The sequence below is a fragment of the Vulpes lagopus genome, chromosome 9, assembly GCF_018345385.1.
Source record: "Vulpes lagopus strain Blue_001 chromosome 9, ASM1834538v1, whole genome shotgun sequence".
NCBI lineage: Eukaryota > Metazoa > Chordata > Mammalia > Carnivora > Canidae > Vulpes > Vulpes lagopus.
Genome location: NC_054832.1, coordinates 27,403,865 through 27,422,311, shown reverse-complemented (window position 1 = coordinate 27,422,311; position 18,447 = coordinate 27,403,865). Strand labels below are relative to the sequence as shown.

The following is an 18,447-nucleotide window of genomic DNA, read 5'->3' as shown; positions in this document are numbered from 1 at the left end:
AGATCTAACCCCTTATTAGATATAGCATTTGTGAATGTCCTTCAATTCAGTAGGTTGCTTTTTAATTTTGTTGATGGTTTCCTTTGCTGTGAAAAAGCTTTTTAATTTGAAGTAGTCCCATCTGTTTATTTCTGCTTTTGTTGTCCTTGTCTGAGGAGATAGATTAAAAAAATATATTGCTAAAAAATATTGCCAAGACCTATGTCAAAGAGCTTATTGCCTCTTATTGCCTAGGAGTTTTATGGTTTCAGATTTTACATTCAAGTCTTTAATCCATTTGGGGTTTATTTTTGTAGATGGTGTAAGAAAGTATTCCGGTTTCATTCTTTTGCATGTAGCTGTCAAGTTTTTCCAATATAATTTTTGAAGAGACTGCCTTTTCATCATTGTATATTCTTGCTCTTTTGTTTTAAATTAATTGACCACATAAGTATTTTTGGACTCTCTATTCTGTTTCATTGATCTATGTGTCTGGCTTTGTGCCAATACCATACTGTTTTGATTGCCAAACCCTGCAGTATAGTTTGAAATCCAGGAGCCCAATACCTCCAGCTTTCTTTTTTCTCAAGATTGTTTTGGCTCTCTTTTGGCTATTTGGTTGGACATTTCCCAAATTTTGATTGCTAATTTAGAACACATTTTACAGCCTATAGGACAGCATAATAATTTTGCAAGGTTCTGTCTCACATGTGACTCCATATGTGTTTATAAAGTTATTCCCTTCTAAGATATGTGAGAATGCTGAATGTCATGGACACCAGTTGATGGTTCTTTTACTAAAAAAATAATTATTTGGCCACATACATATTTTAGAGACCTTAAAAAAAGCTCTAATACATACATATGCATATAATTAGTGGTGCTGGAGGAATGATAATGGGCAAAACAAGCAAATATAAATTTTAATATTCAAAGACTGGCATAGGGAATGCCTGTTTGGAGGGTTTAAATCTGGAATGTGGGCCCTAGCTATAGTAGAATGAGACATGGGAAATAAAACATGGGGACCTTTGTATTGTACTTAGAATTTCTGTCTTGGATGGGAGAGGGAGAGATATTAAATATCCAGAACTACTCAAATTGAATAACATTATGTAGTCCCCCTGGTTGCTTTGGGCAACAGATAGAACAGGGGCTCTGGAAATAATAGGTGATCAAAGAAAGAGTAATAGAATGATGCATACTGTACTTGTTTTTTTAAAAAGTGGCCTTTAAGCTGGTGTGTTAGACTAGCTCTGGTTGTCCAACTTGAGAGTACTTTTACAGAATTTATTTTAGTTTTCAGATATCAAGTAATATGTGGTTATCCTGATCATCTGTGTAGTTACCTACCTCTGGGATCACCTCCAGTGACCCCCACCTCCCTATCGTCATACCACTGTGTATTTCACTCCCAGCTTGTCCTAGGGTTGATATGCGTAACCAGAAGAACATGACAGATTGATGGTATGTCACTTTTGAAGTTAATTTATGAAAGGTATGGTAGTTTCCATCTTGATCTGTCTTTTGCATCACTTACTTAGGGAAAAGCCAGTTGCCAGGTAGCATATCTCAATGCTGGAACACAAGTGATAAACAACGGAGTCCTCCAGCCACTGACCATATAAGTGAGCTATAATGAAAGCAGATCCTCTGGTCTCTGTCAAGACTTTCATATGACTGCAGTCCTGGCTGACAACTTGACAGAAATCTTATAAAAGAGCCTCCTGGATCAGGATCATCTATTAAATCACTATAGGATTCCTGATCTCTATGTGAGCTAATAATTGTTCATTGTTTCAAACTGCTGAATTTTGGGGCAATTTTACACAGTAACAGAAAATTAATTAAATTTGCTTGATAGATTAGCTAGAAAATTTTATAGAGCTATACTGATGACTAATGCTAGAGGTTCACAGTCCTGCTTACGATTTTTGACTATTGACTTATAATCCTTGCCATATAAGGCTTAATGAAGTTGATTATTTTTTAACAATAAACCAAAGAAAGTGGAATATATCTTATGATAGAAGTTTTAGTATGTGACAGCAAAAAATTAAAGCATAGCTAATGTCTGTTACTGTAAAAAGAGGCTTTGGAAAACACACAGTGAAATCATTTGTTTGGTAAAGAGATAACTGGTTAAAAATTGAGCTTCTAGTCCACACCATGATTGGCTTACTTAATCAAGGCCTTATTGGTCCTACCTAATTGCTGAATTATATCTAAGAAGATAGTTTAATTTATGGATTATTTAGTTCTGATATGATTTTTAAAAATTCTCTATTAGTTGATTTTTTTTCCAAGCTAAATCTTAAAATTTGTAATCAATGCAACATGCAGAAATACGCACTTTTTCTCTCTATTTTTTTCCTTTTTAGTAGTGAGCACTATTATAGATGCATAAGCTTGTGAGTACGGCAGTATATATCTACCGTATTTACCATTTGCTGAAGTTTTGCAAATTATACCAATTTATTTCAGCATTTTACTCTAATTGGGCCCACTGTAAATACTTTTTGAATGGAATTTAATTATATTGCTAACCTCTGATTGACAGAGGATTACTATTATTTTAACAGCTGCCATCAACTTCCTTAAATTCCTTTGGGGAAAATATGTTTTTCCAAATACTGTGTGAAAGAAAAATCACCTGAAAGGCAGAATGAATTCTAAAACGCCAACTCCTACAGTTTCTATTTTAAAGATATCTTAAGAGTTTTAAAGAACCACTTAGGAAAGATATAAATACATCTATCTCTTCCTTCAGGTGTACTAAGAAAATTAGCACTAAAAATACCTAAAGACCCCTGAGTTGAATTATGACAAGTAGCTAAATCATTTATAGATATGTGTGTGTAGTATAGAAGTTGATACTAAAAAGCCTTTTAGTTGGAATTTTTTCTTGCACATTTTCATACGTGTTTTGTTTTGTTTTAATGAGAGAGAGCGAGAGTGCAGGGGAGGGAGAGAGGGAGAGGAAGAGGGAGAGAGAATCCCAAACAGGCTCCATGCTCAGTGTGGAGCCCAATTTCACGTCCCTGAGATCATGATTTGAGCTGAAATCAAGAGTCGGATGCTTAATCAATTGAGCCACTCAGATGCCTCTTGTATGTGTTTTCAAATCAGATGAACAGATATGTGAAAGTTTTTGGAAATGGAAGAGAGCCTTGGAATCTGTGACAATGCCAAAATATGTGGTGAACAAAATGCTTCAATGACGAGGGTATCTTGTCAATGACTAATAGATCATATGGCTTAGCTATTTGGAAATATTGCAGAGCAAAAAATGCTGTGGATAATTTATAATAAACAATAGAAGAAAGTGCATGCTAGAATCCAGGTGTTTGCTCTTCCAACCTAGTTTTTGGTTAAACTCAGAGAATTTATGGTAGTTGGATGATTTGAATGCATGTTGGGAAATAAGGGCAATGCCAATAAAACAGGTACCTATTGTATTGTCGCATCTGTGCGACATTTTTCTGTGAAAGATGATGTAGGGAAAGCTGAGCATCAAAATATTTATTATAATGATATTTATAATCACAGCAGAGACTACCACCTGACATTCAGAAGCAATGGCGCTAAACACCTACCATTTACAAAGCTAACTTTGTATTTTTGTCCAAGGAGGTCTATAGGTTAAGAGAAAATGGTGAGTATTGTAATTAATTAGTAATATTCTCTTATTTGCCAACAGCACAAGATTGTTGTTGTTTCTACTTACTCATCTGTCAGGGTTTTGCAGGTACATTTATAAGTCTTTTTTAACTATAACACCTGTACCTAGAATCTCACAAAATGTTTGTTATGCTAAATATACTTAAGCTTTTCAGGTTTCTGCACACACACTTGATATGTTGTTATGTTAAATAGTAGTAGGGACAGGTGTCCCAAATTAGCCTGTTAAGTTTGCTGAGTTTAAAACAAAATGCTACCATGTGTCTTTTGCATTTTAAAGACCTAACAAATACTATGCTTGGAGGTGATTAAATTTCAAAATCTATTTTTAAGTGTTCCTCTTTTCTCCTTTGCATTCATTCTGATGGAATACCTTCTGCTTCTATCCATTTCCACTGATACTGCCCCTCTTGCAAGTTCATGAAAGAGAATGTTTTCTAGTTAAAAACATTTTTTTAAAAGGAGCTTTGGCTTGAGTTTGCCATAACTCTTGTTTGAGTGATTGATATTGATGGTGGCTAAAATGCTGGGATTATGTTGATAATTTAATGTATCAAGTCACATTTAAATTTCTTTTGGTGTCTCTTTTGCATTTTATATGGACATTTAAATGTCTGCTCCCTCAGCTAGGGAAGCTCTGCCAACAGCAACACAAGAAAAGCATTAACATGGATTTTCTATTTACCTGTATTCTGTGTTCTGTGAGTCTGGAAAAATCTGAATTATATGCCTTCAGGGCAAGAACTGAAACTGATTTTTTGTATTTTACTTTTTGTAGCACCACACTAATGTGGAGATTGTGTGTGTGTGTGTGTGTGTGTGTGCACGTGTCTGTATGTCATATGGATCAAAAACAAACTTATAATATAATTTAAAAAATTTTAGCTTGTCATTTTTTCTTCATTTTCTTTTTCTTATTGTTTTTGAAGGCTTTCTATATGTTTAATTTCAGATATCATTTTTATGTATAGTTGATCTCAATATTTCTGAAACTGGTATTAGAATATGGCCATATTTAATATTTATATTTGTTTATATTTGTTGCAAGAACCAAAAAAATAAACACAATTTTTAAATTCTCATAAATATTTGAAAATAACAAAAAATTTTACCAGATTTTTGTTATTTCTTCGCAGTTGGCCTTTTCCCCTTTAAATGAAGTGCAATGAATTCTAACTGTTAAGCTATTGCATTTGCAAAAGTCTCCTCCTTGTAGAATGACGGTAGAGAGAATAAGATGAAAATAGAAAAAGCAGAGAAGTGGAACATGCATCATTCTGTATTTGTCTTCATTCAGTAGCTATAACTCTAGCAGTATAAATATTTCTAGATAATATTTCTATTCAGTTATTTCCAAGATAGGAAATATTAATTCTAATAGGTATGGCTAGAGCCAAGACATTTTTTTTAAAATTTTTAAGCACTTGTAGAATTGTGGAACAAAACAAAACAAAACACAAGGGATATGTAGAGGGAAGTTTAATAGTGAAGAAATCTCAAAGATGAGAAAAACAGGAAGGAAAATGATCTTCAATAATCAGAACAGGAATGAGCCAGTATACTTTGCTCTCAGGCTTTGGATATCTGAAAAGAAAAACAGTAAGAAAGCAGGTGTTGTATTAGACAAAGAACTGAAAAAAATCTGGAAGCATGAGACTTTCACTAATTTCAACCATACATGAATGCCTGGATAAACTGGGATTCTAGCCAAATAGAATGGAACAAGGCAACAGAAACAAATCATGCTGTGCTTCACTGAGGATATTAGCAGCTTGATAATTGTGCCTGAAATGCTTTTCTTTGTTTCTGTCTAATTGCCATTAAATTCATCATTTCACACAGAAGTTAAGGCCAAAACTCAAGGAACATTTTGAGTCATGTCACTTCATTTTAGGACTTGTTTTATCTGCTTAAAATCAAGTTGATTTTTCCATCTTGCAAATTATCCATCTGAAGAAAATGATTATAAATCACCTGAAAAATTATATAGATGGGTACTAGGAGATCTGTGTCTATTTTTCTATTATCCCTTTATTTCTGGTGTGAATTTTCAGAAACTTATTTTCCCATTTGAATATGGAAATATCTGGGAATTAATGATAATTTTAAGGGGTAGCTAGTAAAGGGCCATTGAACCTCAAATTTCTGATTCTAAGTGATGTGTTCCTTCAATTATTCAGTGCTATTGAACAAATAAATTGCCTATACATTGAAGTTTTTAAAAATTAGAAGTCACATAATGACTTCAGAATGTATCTCCAAGGTGAGATAGAAAGGAGAGGAAAGACAATGTTCTCCTACCAGTGGTGTTGGCACCAGGTAAAGGAGGCTTCTAAACTCATTAAGTCTATATAATTACATATACCCTGGAAGTTATACTCATGAAAAAAAAAGGTAGTAATGGAAGACAATCACAGAAAAAAACAAAACTGATATTTTCAGTCTAGATTTACTTATGTTTCCTTACCATCTATAACAGGAAATATAGTTTTATTTTATTTATTTTTAAAAAAGAATTTATTTATTTATTCATGAGAGACACACACACACACACAGAGGCAGAGACACAGGCAGAAGGAGAAGCAGACTCTATGCAGGGACCTGTGGGACTCGATCCTGGGCCCCAAGGATCACACCTTGGGCTGAAGGTGGCATTAAACTGCTGGGCCAACAGGGCTGCCCAACTAATGTAATTTTATCATTGATAAGAGAACTGAAGTTTTGGCAGTTGCTTCTCCATGGCAACAGTGCAGGATAACACAACTCTTCTATGCTAAACAACAGTATGGCCAAGTAATTCTCTATATCCCTTCACTTCTCCAAATTTTCCTGCCAACACTGGCACCTGGCATAAAGTACAAAACCAGCCAGCTCTAAATCTCTGCCTATGGCAGTGTAAGTCCCACATGTGTTGCAAATCTAAAGGATTTACCAATTATTTATTTACTGAAAGAGAAAATTCTTTATGCAACTGATTTATTACATTAACTCTCTTCCAGCATGCATCTTCTGTTAAATTGTCAACTTGGAGGTACGTTATTTTTCTCTATTTGAGTTGAAATAAGTCATATTGCTGTTCTACCTTTGCAATTTACTCAAGTTGTGATATTTCTCCCAAAATTATGATTTGATGTAGAACTGAAAATCGTGAAAATTAGAGATTTTACTATCTAAACTACTTAAAAGAAAATAGTCAATATTTTTAGAAAGTCAAGCATACTCTGGGATTCATTGCCCAATTTTAACATTTTTTTAATCACTAGAAACCACTTGAGAACAGTGTTAGTTCGTAGGGGCATAACTGTCTCATGTTGGGGCCTCTTTCAAGTAGAACACTCTATTATGAATATTAATTTCCAAAATACTTGTAGGCATACTTCATTACATGTGTGAACTCCTTCTTATTTAGAAATAGAAATACATATTGAGCTGTGTAAAACCATTCCTATCCAGCCTTATCTTAGTTCATACAAATGTCTCATTGGAAGGGAACATGAAGAAGTTCTTTCATTCTGGTTGGCCTGTCAGTCCTTCTTTTCTCCCTCCCAACAATTTAAGTCAGAAACCATAGGTTCAGAGAGTTTAGATGGCTGATAGGGAATATGCATGCGCCTAACAATCTTGCATAAATCTGAGATCATTCTGATGGGCTAACCCAGCTATAGAGCTTCCTGTGAGGTCTTCTAAGATAGCTTTCTGTTTCAGCTTTCTGCCCTTCCCAATCTTGTTTCTTTCCTGTAATCAGGTGAAAATCTGAAGGTCACACCTAACAAGTTTCCTGTGCTCTACTCTCCATCTCAGTCTGTTTCTGGGAACCTGCAACAGATTTCTATAAGAATACAGACTCCCGATTTCTTCTCAGCCACGTGGAAATCGTGTGTTCAGCCTGTGTTGGCGCCAGGACCCAGTAAGAGACAATGATGTTGGGCACCGAAGACGGAGAGGGGTTCGTGGTGAAGGTCCAGAGCTTGCCCTGGTCTTGTTCAGTGGATGAGGCTCAGCGTTTTTGTTTTGTTTTCTGACTGCAAAATTCAAAATGGGGCTCAAGGTATTCGTTTCATCTACACCAGAGAAGGCAGATGGAGTGGAGAGGCTTTTGTTGAACTTGAATCAGAAGATGAAGTCAAATTGGCCATGAAAAAAGACAGAGAAACTATGGGACACAGATATTTGAAGTATTCAAGTCAAACAACCTTGAAATGGATTGGGTGTTGAAGCATACTGGTCCAAATAGTCCTGACATGGCCAATGATGGCTTTGCTTTGTACGCCTTAGAGGACTCCCTTTTGGATGTAGCAAGGAAGAAATTGTTCAGTTCTTCTCAGGGTTGGAAATTGTGCCTAATTGGATAACATTGCCGGTGGACTTCCAGGGGAGGAGTACGGGGGAGGCCTTTGTGCAGTTTGCTTCACAGGAAATAGCTGAAAAGGCTCTAAAGAAACACAAGGAAAGAATAGGGCATAGGTCTTTTTTTTTTTTTAAAGTGTGAGTATTTTATTTTATTTTTTTAATTTTTTTTAATTTATGATAGCCGCAGAGAGAGAGAGAGAGGCAGAGACACAGGCGGAGGGAGAAGCAGGCTCCATGCACCGGGAGCCCGATGTGGGATTTGATCCTGGGTCTCCAGGATCGCGCCCTGGGCCAAAGGCAGGCGCCAAACCGCTGCGCCACCCAGGGATCCCAGGGCATAGGTCTATTGAAATCTTTAAAATCAGTTGAGCTGAAGTTAGAATTCACTATGATCCACCACGAAAGCTTATGGCCATGCAGCGGCCAGGTCCCTATGACAGACCTGAAGCTGGCAGAGAGTATATAACAGCATTGGCAGGGGAGCTGGCTTTGAACAGATGAGGCGTGGTGCTTATGGTTGAGGTTATGGAGCCTATGATAATTATAATGTCTATAATGATGGCTATGGATTTGGATCTGTTAGATTTGGAAGAGACCTCAATTACTGTTTTTCAGGAATGTCTGATCACAGATATGGGGATGGTGGCTCTACTTTCCAGAGCACAATAGGACATTGTGTACATATGCGGGGATTACCTTAGAGAGCTATTGAGAATGACATTTATAATTTTTTTTTCACCGCTTAACCCTGTGAGAGTACATATTGAAATTGGTCCTGATGGCACGGTAACTGGTGAAGCAGATGTCAAGTTTGCAACTCATGAAGATGCTGTGGCAGCTATGTCAAAAGACAAAGCAAATATGCAACACAGATATGTATAAGTCTTCTTGAATTCTACAGCAGGAGCAAGCAGTGGTGCTTATGGTAGCCAAATGATGGGAGGCATGGGCTTGTCAAACCAGTCCAGTTATGGCAGCCCAGCCAGTCAGCAGCTGAGTGGTGGTTATGGAGGTGGCTATGGTGGCCAGAGCAGCATGAGTGGATATGACTAAGTTTTAAAGGAAAACTCCAGTGATTTTCAATCAAACATTGCATAGGCAGCCAAGGAGCAGTGAGCAGCAGCTACTACAGTAGTGGAAGCTGTGCATCTATGGGAGTGAATGGAATGGGAGGGATGTCTAGCATGTCCAGTATGAATGGTGGATGGGGGATGTAACTGATCCAGATCACTGACTCTTGGTGAACGTTTTTTAGAGAAAAAAGTTTAACAGTTTTGCAATACAAGCTTGTGATTGATGCTTACTCTAAGTGGAAATCAGGATTGTTTTAAAGACTTAAGGTTCAGTACTTTTGAACATAAACATTCATCTAGGATGTAATACCTGAGTAAACTAGAACTGTTAAATAAATTTCAGCTTTACTCTACTTCTGTTGTAGGATGTACTTAATAAGCAGCAAGTGTATTTAGGTTAAAGCAGTTGAATTATGTTAAATGTTGCTCTTCTACCACATTACATTGAACACCGTTGGGTTGCATGTTGAAAGACATGCTTTTTTGTAAAATGCAATATAGGAGCTGTGTCTACAATTAAAAGTGAACACATTTGGCATGTTTGTTAATTCTAGTTTCATTTAATAATCTCTAAGGCACGTAAGCATAAGCTTTTTTTTTTTTTTTTTTTTAAGTTAACAGGCAACTTTGAGACAACAACACCATACATTAGGATTTTGGTCTTGGTGTTTGTATGAAATTCTAAGGCCTTGATTTAAACTTTTCCTTGTATTGTGATTTCCTTTTAGGTGTATTCTGCTAAGTGAAACTTTTCAAATAAATCTTCTTTTAAAAACTGAAAAAAAAAGAAAAGAAAACAGACTCCTGAAGGAATCATAAAGCTTATGTCTTTTGGTTGTGTTCCATATCTGAAAAACCAATGTCACAAAGCTTTTCCCTTAATTTCAAGGAATACTGGTAGTAGCATAAAAAAAAATCCAGAAATCTACCGTAAGTAATATGAAAATTACCATGGACATGGAGCCTCATGTTCTAGTCTAGTTCTCCTCCTCTCTAGGTAGAGAACATAGAGAAATGTCAGGTGTCATGGAATGATTCCATGTCCTAAACAAGATACAGCACAATGTCTGTCACATAGTGGTGCTTTTTTTTTATACCATATACAAAAATCAACTAAAAAATGGATGAAAGACTGATGTAGGCCTGGAAACTATAAAACTCCTAGAGAAAAAGCTTTGTGACATTGGTCTTGGCAATGATCTCATGGATCTGACACCAAGAGCACAGGCAACGGAAACAAAATAGGCAAGTGGGAGCCCATCAAACTATAAAGCTTCTGCACAGCAAAAGAAACAGAGTGAAAAGACAATACAGAATGGTAGAAAATATCTGCCAACCATATATCTCATAAGGGGTTAATTTCAAAAATATATAAAGAACACCTACAACATAACAACACAAAAATAAATAACCCAATTAACAAATGAAAAAAAGGACTTGAATGGACATTTCTTCAGGGAAGATGTACAAATGGCAAACAGGTATAGGTAAAGGCACTCAACTTCAGAGACATGCAAATCAAAAAAGGGATGTCACTGTACATTTTACAATGGGTATTATCTACCCAATTCCTTCCAAAAAGACAATTAGTGACGATGTGGAAAAATTTGACACTTGTCCACTGTTAGTGGAATGTAAAAAAATAAAATAAAATAAAATAAAATGTCCAGCTGCTATAGAAACAGTATGAAGTTTCCACAAAAAAATCCTTCTATTTCAAACATATCAGGAGTAGAACTTGCCCTAGAATTCTATTTGCATTGTAAAATTAAGCCTGAGGATACTAAGTTATCTGATGACAATCTTTAGGCAATCATTCAGGTATTCTTGTTTGGTTTATTTATAGACAGAGTAACTATAGAATTTATCCCTCAAACTAGGAAACTTTAAAAGGAAATGGGGCACCATTACTAATTACACAAAAACAAAAGGAATAATTGAGGACTATAATCAGGCAACCAACATATATTATCTATATTATTTATAGTATTTCAGGCTGAAATGTGTGTGTATTCTGGAATATTATTTGCCATGACATAAGGCCTGATAAAGAGCAATTGGCTCTCCTTAATTTCAGAGGCTGATAATGTTTGAAGACAATCATGGAGGCAGAGAATAGAATGAAAAAAATCTATCTTGAATATGAGTCCATGGTTTAGAGATTTCTGGGAACTCTGAAAGACAGCCTCATGACACTGTGATGCTTCTCATATACTATAGAGGGAGTAGAATAAGAGAAAGTGAGCACATTTTAATTTATTCACTGTTGGGAGATTAGTAAGGTGATCAGCTAGGGGTGCACAAATATTTTACCAAATATATACTTTATGGCCCAGAGGTAGTGTTGCTTTACTTCTGTGATTTTATTTCACCATGTATGACCTTTATCAAGGCCTCTCAAATACTTCTAAAAATATAATCACATGGGAATTTTGAAAAAAAAATGCATATTCTGATTCAGTAGGTTTGGAGTAAGGCTCTAAGAGTCTACATTTAAAAGAAACTCCCAGTACATACTTTGTACATATTTTAAGAAGCAAGAACCCATATTAAATTCTAGATACATCCTTTATTTCAAAGCTATTTACATCCAGTCATTTCAGGCAATCCTAAAAACAATGACATGCTTATCTTATGGTATCTTTGGGAAAGTATAGTGCTCCCTGTCCATGAGTTAGTCCACTTCTGTCAGGGCCAACACACTAAACAGAAAGATATTTTTCCTATAATTTTATATTAATTAATTAATTTCTAAAATATTAATAGCAGCTTACCAATTATAGAATTTAATGGTTTGCAAAGTACTTTCAAATTGGTTTATCTCATAATCAAAGGGAAAGTTGATTCTTTTAAAACAAGCATATCCATATTTAGACGGAATCTCTATACATTAAAGTGAATACTTTTAGAATATTAATTATTATTTTTTATTTTGATAGTTTCATTCAGTCTTTTAAATGTCAAATGCTGAAGAGTTAAGTATAAAATCAATGTTATTGGGGTATTTGTGGGGCTAATAAATACCTACTATCTTCATTATCTGAATTTAAAACCGATTAAAAGATAGATTCAAGTGTCAAACAGATACAGATCTATTACGTTTGTTAGTAATGAAGCTGACCCTGAAACACATTTCTCAGGCTATGGCTTATTCATCTTTATCCCTGAATGAGACACCTGTGTTCAACTAGTCACCAGCAGAGAATATTGTAGGTCTCTCCAAATGGGAACAGAGAATGGGGATCCTTCTTAAACTATTGAAGCAAAGAGGGTAGTCCTGAATACAATTTTGGAATAGGCAGCAGGTAAAAAGAAAGGGGAAAAATAGGGTGCTTCCTCACTTAAGGAAAAAATAGGGTGCTTCCTCCCCTGAGGAAATGAGTTAGTAAACCAGTAGTAAGTAGTGGAGTATAGAGTGGCCTGTTATATTCCTAGGTGTATCTCCCTATGGAATGGGAGACACCTGTTACTTACAAACCTGAAACTCTTCAGACTCAGAGAACTTAATAGAATTCTGCAAACTCATCTGAAGAAGTTTGTTAAATAGTATACATTAATATGAAAAAATATTGTTTTTAGGTAATACATAAAATACATAGTACTTTAGAGTTAAAGCCCAGTGGTTGATATAATCTATCATACATGTCACAATTCTGTGTTACCACAGTGCCTGGCTCATAATAGAGCTAAAGAAATTTTGTATATTTTCATTTGAATTATATCATCATCCTCATTTTGTGTAGGGAACTGATATTCAAAGTAGTAACTGCTTAAATAACTAGTAAGTGACAGAATCAAGGCTCAATTCCATCTCTAGTTCTTCTACCATTAGTACTTTAGATCTATCCTAATACACTGAATTCACAATATTTTTTGATCAACATCATCTTTTTGAAAGCACACAGTGAAATGATTAGATGTAAATATATATAGTCTCCATCTAAAAAAAAAGACAAGTGATTTTGTTTGGAATATTTATGAGAGGGATATTAGGTGATTGAAATGAGAGCTCCTGCAGTTCTTTATATTTTTTATGAGTTTGGATAGAATAGTGACCAAAGGCATGGGCAAATGAGTTAGATTGTTCCAGTTCAATGTTCTGTTTCAACTATCTGTAAAAATTAATTTTCTAATCTACTCTGAAAAACAGAAATAATGATAGCTCTCACATAAAGAAATTAGGATATCTTTTTTTTAAAGAATTATTTGTTTTAGAGAGGAAGAGAGAGCGAGCAAGCACATGTGTGTGTGCACATGCAAATGGGAGGAGAGAATCTTCAAGCAGACTCTCCACTGAGTGGGGGAGCCCAAGGCAGGTAGGACTCAATCTTAAGACCCCTGAGGTCACTACCTGAGCTGAAACCAAGAGTCTGATGCTGGCCTGACTGGGCCACCCAAAGAGATTAGGATGTCTTACTGACATAATAAATGCACGGTGTTCAGCTCAAACCACTTAAAATGTAAAGGATTTCATCTCTTGTTTCTTTGCTTCCTTCCTTCATAAAGTGTTTTGATGACTTAATTTAATTTATATCAGGCAATAAAGATACAGCTCCATCCTCAGGAAGCTTACAGTCTAGCAAAGAAAAGAGATCTTAATCAAAAATTAATTATTCATAGAAAGAAATACAAACTTTCAATTACAAAAGGCACTAGGAAAGGTAGATCTTCATGCTGTAATTCAAGGATTTGTCAAGAAAGATTTTTCTGAGAAAATAGTAACTAAGTTATGGTCTTAAGAAGAAGCACAATTTAACCAGTTAAAGAAGGATGGCCTGGGAAGACTCTTCCAGTAAAGCAAACATTGGGGAGAAGAACAGAAGCCAATTCAAGGCAACTGGAAACCAGAGTAGACTGAGGAGGATCAAATTCAAAATATGAGATTACATGTTAGTAGTAAATAACCTAGACCAATAAAATGTAGTAAAAAAAAACACACCAAAAAACCCCCCAAAAAACAAGATGTGTTTGGCTCATGGAATAGATAGATATAATCAGTTACTAAAGTTAATTTAACAACAAATTTTATTTTTTATTATTTTAACTATAATTATATAACTAATATTTTGTTAATAAAATATTTTTCTAAAATGTATACCCTCCCACTCAATTCACTAATTACCTCTGTAACTAATACTGCAAATGGAGCATATAACCAATGTAAACAATTCCTAATAGAGACTACAGTGAGCCAGAGTATTTGCAAAAGTAGACGATTAAAATGCAGTACATATGGCTAACAAGGGTTAGCCAAGTTTTATTAGGAACACTACATATACTGCCAACTGTTTTTCTACATATTTTGCATCTCACTGAACATATTGGGCAACTGATGATTTGTGCTACATTCATGGTCATATTCAAGTGTGCAGAAAGGTGAGAATTTCACACAAATTCATTAGTAACACCTGGGACTCTCTGGGTGCCAAAAAAGCACATTAAGCAGGAAAATGGACTGGAATAAGAATGGCTATTAAGAAATAGAGTGGCTTCTTATCACCTTGTTTCACATCGACTGTTATAAAATGCTCCAACTGTCAAGTGATGGCTGTCTTACCAGATGGAGGTTCTAGAACAGTAGTCTCATATTGTAAATGATCATGGATAAGCTCTTCATCAGATTGTACTTAACTATGAATGGGGCATTTTATTTATGAGCACAAGAAAAAAGACAACACAAACTCTGAGTTTTACCTCTTTTTCTCTCTCCTTCTTTTCTTTTCTCTTAAAGCTTTCAAAACCTGTAATGTTAATATATGACAGTCCTATATGTAATTTTGAATTTGGGTTACAAGAAGCCAGAGAGTTTTATGACAGTTGTACTGAATTTATATTGATACTGAATGAGTGAGAAAGAATTTTTCTAAGGTTCTCAACTACAGAATATACAGATTTCAGGCTATGTGACTAATTTAGAGAAATTGGCCAGAAATCAAAAGACAGACATAAATAAAATCAACAAGGAAGTGTTTTAATATGAATATGAGACTGAGAACTTAGTTGTATGCAAAACTTTAGAGTTGGAGTGACAATATTTTAAATTTCAAGGATCATCTTTGTTTTTCCTCCAATTCCCATTCAATAATTAAATATTGAAACCAACACACCCAGAAGGTCTATTCAGAAATCTAAGAGAGTTAGCCTTAGTTATCTCTTTCTTTGGTTCATTAAATCATTAATACTTGCCAATATTATTTAATAATATCTCTTGAATTAATGGCTTCTACCCATCACCACTATAACTATGATCATCTAAGCAACCATTATCTTTCAGTTGGATACATCCAATTCTCTATCCTTTCCTATCTGCATTTTTTAACCAGTTAACTTTGTTAACATAGAACATAAATTACATGCTTATGTCACACCTATACCAAATGCTTCAATAAGTCCTATGACATAAAATGAGATCTTCACTACTTACCATCTCACCCATGTCACCTTCTCTGGCCTCATTTCTAGTTAACATGCCCCCTGATCAGTATGATCTAGCCATTCTGGTCTTCCAACTGCTGTCCCACACTATCTTTTCTCTTTTTCTTTTCCTTTCTTTCTTTCTTTCTTTCTTCTTTCTTTCTTTCTTTCTTCTTCTTTCTTTCTTTCTTTCTTCTTTCTTTCTTTCTTTCTTTCTTTCTTTCTTTCTTTCTTTCTTTCTTTCTTTCTTTCTTTCTTTCTTTCTTTCTTTCCTTTCTTTCTTTTCTTTTCTTTTCTTTCTTCTTTCTTTCTTTCTTTCTTTCTTTCTTTCTTTCTTCTTTCTTTCTTTCTTTTTCTTCTTTCTTTCTTTCTTTTCCTTCCTTCCTTCCTTCCTTCCTTCCTTCCTTCCTTCCTTCCTTCCTTCCTTCTTTCCTTCCTTCCTTCTTTCCTTCCTTTTTTTTTTTTAAGATTGTATTTATTTATTTGAGAGCATAGAGGGAAAGGGAAAGGGAGAAGTAGATACCCCACTGAGCAGAAAGCCCAATGTGGGGCTTGATCCTAGGACCCTGGGATAGTGACCTGAAAAGGCAGACACTTAACTGAGCCACCCAGGGGCCCCGCACACTATCTTTTTCTCTAAGCAGTATTCATAGATGGAATTCTCTTAGCTTATTCATTATTCTCATTGCTCATTATTCTCCCTGCTCATTCTTCTTCAGATTTTAGCTCAAGTCTCATTTGCTTGGAAATACTTTCTGTAAGAATGCTAGGAAGTCCTTTTTAGCACTCTTTATTTTCTTTCATGGCAGTTATTGTATTTTCTTGTTTTATTTATGTTTTTGTATATTTTTTCCTCAAACTTCTTGATTAGACAGTATGCTTTATAAAAGCAGTGACTTCATGGCTTTTAATTTACCATTTTATCCTTGACGATTGGCACATATTGGATGTGCAAAAATTGTTTCAAATGAATAAAACTTCTTTTGGAAAATGAATAGAATTATGAAGAGTGTAAGTACAGTCCCTGGGTAAAATATGAATACATCATCAGATAAACACACCCACGCTAACACATAAACATTCTGCATGTAAAATCTAGTACACATTTATTTTTCTTTAGTTTAGAATAAAGGGAAATCAGTGGCAAAATCAGTGGCAAAAAGTCATAATCTTGTTTCACATTTCTTCTATAAAGAAGAGAAAAATCATAAAAATAAGTTTCTTGAAATTAGACAGGGAAAAGACATATTTAGTAATAAAACTAATTTGAATACATATGCACTGCTTTATTGATTCTTTTAATTTTGTAAGGCTAGTAAAATATTCAGTATTCAATTCTGTAAAGAATCTTCCTTAAATGGGCTTACTTACATGAACATCAGAATATTTATTTTAATCAAGTTTGTCACTTTGGGTATCAAGATACAGTAAAATCTACAGGAATTACCTATCTTGAAAAATTATGAAGAAAAGGTCTATAATAAGGAATGGATCCCTATTTAGAACATGATCATGCACAGTTTAATATGTGTGTGAATATATAAACAATACTAAAAAAATGCAAAACTTAACTTAACTTTGTAGCTTTGGACATTATCTTCGTTTTGTTTTTCTCTTTATAATTCATGTTTATTTTTGAATGATATCCATTTACTTTTTACCTTGAAGTAATCCATTTTCTATTTCTGGACTGCTATGAATCTTCTTAATGAATTTGCATCTTAGTCGCATCTTGAACTGTAAAGCTATATAATTTGACACTTTTGACTTTCTAACCTAAGCACAACTACCTGTAACAATAGTTTCCTCTTAGTATTTAAAACATTGATTTCAGGGCAGCCCCGGTGGCACATTGGTTTGGTGCCGCCTGCAGCCCCGGGGGCGGGGGCGGGGTTGATCCTGGAGAACCGGGATCAAGTCCCATGTTGGGCTCTCTGCATGGAGCCTGCTTCACCCTCTGCCTGTGTCTCTGCCTCTGTTTCTCTCTCTCTGTGTCTCTATGAATAAATAAATAATATCTTTAAAAATAAATAAATAAATAAATAAATAAATAAATAAATAAATAACAAAACATTGATTTCAAAAGACTCAATAGCAAATTGGCTTTCAATTTTGTCTTTGATGCAACACTTTTAAGGCACCAGATATCTGATCATAAAAAAATGACATTTTATGTTTTACAAATATCCTGTAAATAACATAAGTTCTTCAATTGCCTAGTTAATGTTCATATTCCTTCAATAGCAAGTTCATGTGATGGTTCTGTAAGAGGCTGTTGTTCTATTGTTTTTCCTTTCACAGTAAATCATTGCATTTTCAATGTTATTTTTGTTTTATAACAAACATTTTCATTATTAGCTTCTTCATTATTCTCAGTGCCTACTCATTCTTACCCTTCAGATTTCAACTCAAGTCTCATTTGCTTGGCAATACTTTCTGTAAGAATGCTAGGAAGTCCTGTTTAGCACTCTTTATTTTCCTTCATGCAGTTATTGTATTTTCAAAAAGTTTTGAAAATAGATAAACATAAAAAGTTTTGTTTATGTTAACTGTTGCTATATTGAAGAACAGTCTGAAACTTAGAGGCTTGTAGATATAAGATTTTAATATTTCACAGTTTGTGTGAATCAGGAATTTAAAAATGGCTTAGCTGGGCAGCTCTGGCTCCTTCCTTTCAGTTTGCTGTCAAGATATCAGCTATGGCTATAGTCACCTGATGGTTTGACTGGCACTGGAGAATCCACCTCTTTGGTGTTCATGCACATGACCATTGGCAAGATGCCTCAACTGTTCCCCATGTGGGCCTCTCTGTAAGGCTCTTCACTGCCCTCACAAAATGGCAGATGGCATCCCCCCAAATGAAAGATAGAAGATAGAGTTGACTTTGGAGTCCACGTGTAGTGTGACTCTCAATTCCTCCACAAATTTTAATTGTTAGGTTTTATAGCAC

The 18,447-nt window shown here is 34.9% G+C and overlaps 1 pseudogene; it reads left to right on the top strand.

The window, feature by feature from the left end:
- Positions 1 to 7,577: 7,577 nt before the first annotated feature.
- Positions 7,578 to 9,227, top strand: LOC121498959 (annotated as a pseudogene).
- Positions 9,228 to 18,447: the final 9,220 nt, after the last annotated feature.